Source organism: Capra hircus, chromosome 15 (genome assembly GCF_001704415.2).
Source record: "Capra hircus breed San Clemente chromosome 15, ASM170441v1, whole genome shotgun sequence".
In the NCBI taxonomy this organism is placed as follows: Eukaryota; Metazoa; Chordata; class Mammalia; order Artiodactyla; family Bovidae; genus Capra; species Capra hircus.
In genome coordinates, this window is record NC_030822.1 from 68,047,543 (window position 1) to 68,053,682 (window position 6,140).

Here is a 6,140-nt window from a genome sequence, read left to right on the forward strand (position 1 = left end):
GTTCTGAGAATGCTGAAAACTCGGAATTACTTCTTAAACTTGCAGGTGATCCCTTGAAAAATGTATGTTTTCAATGCCTTCCTTTTAAAATATTTGCCTTGTAACTTGAATTTGGAAATTGTAGCTACTAGCGGATGTGTGGAATTTTTTAGAATTCATCCGTTTGCATTTTTCTCCTTATTGTAATATTTTAAGGCAACATTAAGTAGTTTTGCTTGTAACATGTGGATTATATACAAATCATAATGGTATGAGCCACAGTGTCCTATATTTTTGTATAAGAACTCAAAATTTTTCACTTTTTCTTATGCTCAGACATATGTAAACATATAAATGTTCAAATATATATGAAAGTACAGTGACCCCCATGGATAATGATCATCAAAATACAGTTTTATCAGTGGCTTTGAAAAAAAAAAAAAACACTGTGAGATGTGTTTAGGAAAGCATAGAGTCCTTAAAAGAACACAAACTGGGCCCGTCCTTTGGAGTTAGAGATTCTGGTGTACAAAATATGCGGATTATAAATGCAACTGCATCGGATACTCTTTTCTTCATCATCCACCTCATGACTCTGGAGAAGTAACTGCACTTGGAAGTATCTTCTAGGTTGATCATCCCCATCTTTTTTATCCAAGGGTAACCAAGATGATTTCTAGAATAAAGAATGGATGTTTTAGATCGGCTCCATTCTTCATAGGATTGGCTCCAAACCTATGAAGAAGAGAAAAAGATATAGATAGAGCTGACATATTTCTACTCTGGTCCAATAGAAGTTTATGAGATGGTGATTTAAGGCTGATGCTTCAGCTAAAAATAAAGACTATTTGCTTTCCTAGACTGTTGTCTGTGTTTGGAAGCCTTGGTCAACTAGTATAATGGCCAAAGGTGGCAGGATAAAACTTTGAAATTAGGGATCATAAACATATCAGGACTAATACTATACACTTAAATAGTCTTTTTTTTTAAACATTGCTTTGAAAACAAGGCAAATCAGACAGATCTTTGGAAGCAGACTGACAAAAGTATATTTAAAGCTTTGTGTTTTGACATATTGTGCCTTCCTAAATTAAAAATAATTTATTGATGATTTACAACCATCTACTTATTTGCTGAAATTAATCCTGCTGATGAGTTAACCAGCTGTATGACCGTGAGAAATTTATTTACTCTCTCTTTGCTTTAAGTTCTACTTTAGTACCAAAGAAATAATTAAGAAACTTCATAGAATTTTTAAAGATGAAATCAGGACATGCTAAATGTGTGTCTAATATAAAGAAAAAACTTAATAAGTATAAATTGTTAAAGGTATAGTTGTTATTTATTATCAATATGTAGAATGATCTGCAAATAGACCCTCTCAACTCCCCCTTTCACTAGAATAAATATTGATTGGATAAATGAATGTTTAGTTACATATCACCTTATAAAAATAGCACTTTTTTCACTGCTCAATGGATCTTCTATAGGTAAATATTATTGACCAATTTATACATTCAAGGACTTCAACACTAAAAGAAATAGGGTGGGGACTGGAATGTTCTAAGGGAAGTTGGATGGACTAGGCAGAGTACACCAGAGGCAAAACCCATCCAGCTTCCATGACTCAGGGTGTGGACAATCCTTACAGCTTCTTTCCTTATATTAGCTGTTTGGCATTTAATAAGTTTGAAGAGCAGAAAGGAGTAAGAAATAAAGTCTAATACACTCAATGTATTTTAAAATAATCTTTAAAACATTAATTAAACAATATATTGATAAAAGAGAAGTGTAAATACCTTGATCATTGAAAATATTCATCTTTGTTTCATTTAAATAAATATAAATTTTTTTAAAAAGAGAAATGTAAGCAGATGGAATAATACAGTAGAAGCGAATATGAGATATAGGAAATGAAAAGAACAGAGAAGGATTAAGAATTATTGATACATCCAGCAAAATAATTATAACTGGAGGACTAACAGATGAAATAGTTGAAATAATAAAATAGGCTGAAACTGTGTGATTGTATCACCAGTGTGTGATGTTAGGTGGTGGTTTTGTCGCTATGTGACTCTTTTGTGAGCCTATGGATGATAGCCTGTCAGACTCCTCTGTCCATGGGATTTCCCAGGCAAGAATACTGAAGTGGGTTGCCATTTCCTTCTCCAAGGGATCTTCCTGATCCAGGGACTGAACCTGTGTCTTCTGCATTTCAGGTGGATTCTTCACCACTGAGTCATCAGGGAAGCCCGTGATTTTAGGTAGAGCTGATTAAAAAAAAAAACAAAAAACAAAAAACATGGAAGTTAGAAGGGAATATTAGTGAGTTCCCTGGTGGTGCAGCAGCTAAGACTCAGTTCTCCCAACGCAGGGAGCCCAGGTTCGATCCCTAGTCGGTTAACTACATCTCACATGCCACAACTAAAGATCCTGCCTGTTGCCATGAAGACCAAAGATCTGAAATGCAGCAACTGAGACCTGGCTCAGCCAAACAAAAGAATAAACAAATAATATATGTATATTTTTAAAAGCCTGCTTTATAAAAAGAAAAAAAAAAACGGGGGAGGAGGTGATAAGTCAGCACTAACAGTTAAAAAGGTAACAGGAGGGTTCAGTGAAAGTAGATATAATGTCTAGAAGAGATATAATGAAAGTAGATATAATGTCTAGCTGCTTTTGTCTTCCCAAGTTTTCCTCAAAGATGCCTTAGGCTAATAACACAGACCAGTATTCTGTGACTCTGCTCTATGCCTTAAGCCTCAAAAGCAGCTTTTAAACTATAGCTATCTATTCCTCCTCCAAATTCTTTTCTCCAAAATAGCAGGAGTCAGGTGGTTTCCCTTACTCTGACCCTCTCATTTGAAAACTTACGTTTTTGATATCACTATCTGCAAAGTATCTGATATTATGTGAGACAGTGCTCCTGAAATTTCTTTGGTCTCTGTATCACTTTAGTGAGGCCAAGCAAACAAATACAATCTCTGAAAAGACTGGTGCTGGTCTTGAAGAGAAATCAGTAACATGTTAGACTTTTATTATCATATAGAAAGTATTTTTCCATTGCAAATGCAAATATATCAAAGTTTGAATTTTATAGAAATGGATATTCTTTTAAAATCCAGCCAGAATACCCTCTTTGGTTAAATTACACAGGACAGCATTTGTCTAACTATAGCATAGAATGTCAATTGGGATTATGTGAAAAAGCTCAAATAAAATTTTAAGAAATTGTTGTTTTAAAAATAAGTTAAACAGTTTTGTTTGCTAAAGAAAACTTTCAAAACACCAGTGTCCCTTATATGGATATAAGAGTGCATTCCAGTACTTTTCAACCTAATCTGACAATGGAAGCCCTTTGTATGTTGCAAAGCTTGGAACTAGTAGCTCATGAAATATACTTTGGGAAGCGCAGCTTCAAGAACTATACGCAGAGATGGGAATTCTAGTTCTCTAATAAAGGCTATACATTCTTTTAATCCAACTGTGTTATTAAAGGACTAAGAGGAGATATCCATAATGTAGTTTCTGACTTTATATTGCAGTAGGATGAGAAGCATCAGATATTTGGAAAAATGATAGAGTTAAATGAACTTTAAAAAAAATCTGAACTTTCTGAATGGAGCACTACACGTTTTAACTTTAAAACAAAATAGTTTGAACATATTTCTCACAGGTGAAACACATCTTGACTGTTTTGAATTTTTTTTAAAAAAAAGCAAATAAACACACACATGCAGTATTTTATTTGTTTAACAGCTCACAACCAGGGTCGGTGAAATTTCGAGATATAAATTTTTACCCTTTTTTTCCTTTTGAGATGGTCAGCTTTTCTCTCCTTGTCACAAAGAGAGCTCATGTCACGCCCAAGTGCAAATAACTTCTTCAGGAAAGAAAAACTACTGTGAAACGTGCCCAAGTTTGATGTTCTAAGACATCTGTGGGCACAATGGACATTCAGAACTCCCCAATACACATTATTTTATAAGCCTTTGCATATTTAGTTTTCAAGTTCTATTATTGTGTATAAAAGAAGTGAAACTTTTTCTCCCTAATATTATCCACAACCTTTGAAATGCTAACGTGAGAGCCTTTGAAATGAGTTTTGAAAAAATCTTAATAACCAATATCATGATAGATATGTAACACTAAATGAATTCACTCAGTCACTGTCCTTTAACAGCTATTTTTTTTCCTATAACCTTTCATGTTAATATTTATGACTATGTTATAGTGTCTTCTCTATGAATATACTCTCTGGATTAGATAAGTGATGTGGAATTTTTGGCCATAATAAAGTAGTCATCTGGATTGAATTGTCAGAATCCAATCTGCACATCACCACTCTTACTTTGTTTTGTGGAATGAACAAAGACGTCTACTTCGACACACTCAGAGCAGGATTAAGACATCCTTCAAACCTTCTGATTGTTCCAAAGATTAACAAAACTTCCCTGCTAACTTTGACCAAAAGACTAGATGTAATCTTCTATTTTTCCAGTAACTGTTGAAAGGCAGAATTACACAAATGGAGACACATTTATAAATGAGATTTATGTATCTATCTCTCTTTTTATATATTTAACATTTTCTTCAGTGCTTTGTAAAGTGACATGTTGCTTTCAAGTTAGTGTATGAGTGAGTAATGAGTAAAAACTACTTTGAAGATTATTTATGTTGTATCCATTCACATTGGAGATAATCTTCCTTAATATTTAAGCCTTACATCTTCTCAGGAATGAATGTTAAGGATCAAGCTTACTTTTCAAACATATATAACCTCTGTGACATTCTATCCTCACCTCCCAATAGTTCTCAAACAAAGCCTTATGCAAATTATAAAAATTTAGTTTATTCCTTAATGTTTAGTAGGATAGATGTCTTCCTGTATGATGTCAACAGAACTGGTAGTTGGTCAGTTAATTTTAGAAAGAAAATAAAATTGGATTAAAGAGAGAATTATATATATGTGTATACATAGATTATATACATACAAATATACATAAATTAAAAGTTTTAACAAAAAGTAAATTTTAAATACTAAAATATGTAGCTTATAAAGCACCTTTGTACATAAATTTTTGATGTGAGGACCCAGGCCTTTCTTTTCGGTATTGTTTTGCAAATGGGAGGTCTCTGAAGTCTTTCTTGCATAAATCACATATGTAATGCATCTGGTATGATTTCAAGCTCTGATTTCACTAAAATGGGATGAAAAGAAAACACTTGCTAAGCAATCTGAGTGCAAAATCCTTGCACGTAGTGATCAATTGTTTGATTAATTGCCATCTTCCTTCTGTCTTTCACATACCTAATGTGACAACACTTAAAAATTGTTTGTCAGTGTGGAGATTCCTTAAAAAACTGCAAATAGAACTGCCTTATGATCCAGCAATCCCACTGCTGGGCATACACACCAAGAAAACCAGAATTGAAAGAGACATGTGTACCCCAGTGTTCATCGCAGCACTGTTTATAATAGCCAGGACATGAAAGCAACCTAGATGTCCATCAGCAGATGAATGGATAAGAAAGCTGTGGTAGGTACATATACACAATGGAGTATTACTCAGCCATTAAAAAGAATACATTTGAGTCAGTTCTAATGAGGTGGATGAAACTGGAACCGATTATATAGAGTGAAGTAAGCCAGAAAGAAAAACACCAATACAGTATACTAACACATATATATGGAATTTAGAAAGATGGTAATGATAACCCTTTATGTGAGACAGCAAAAGAGACACAGATGTATAAAACAGTCTTTTGGACTCTGTGGGAGAGGGCGAGGGTGGGATGATTTGGGAGAATGGCATTGAAATATGTATAATATCATATAAGAAACGAATCACCAGTCCAGGTTTAATGCATGATGCTGGATGCTCGGGGCTGGTGCACTGAGACGACCCAGAGGGATGGTATGGGGAGGGCGGTGGGAGCGGGGTTCAGGATGGGCAACACGTGTACACCTGTGGCGGATTCATGTTGATGTATGGCAAAACCAATACAATATTGTAAAGTAATTAGCCTCCAATTAAAATAAATAAATTTAAATTTTAAAAAAATTGTTTGTCATGAAGTATATCAAATACAAAGTACAAATAAAATGCATATGTATAATTTAAAGGATAACTGGCATACATACAACCAGGTTAAGAAAT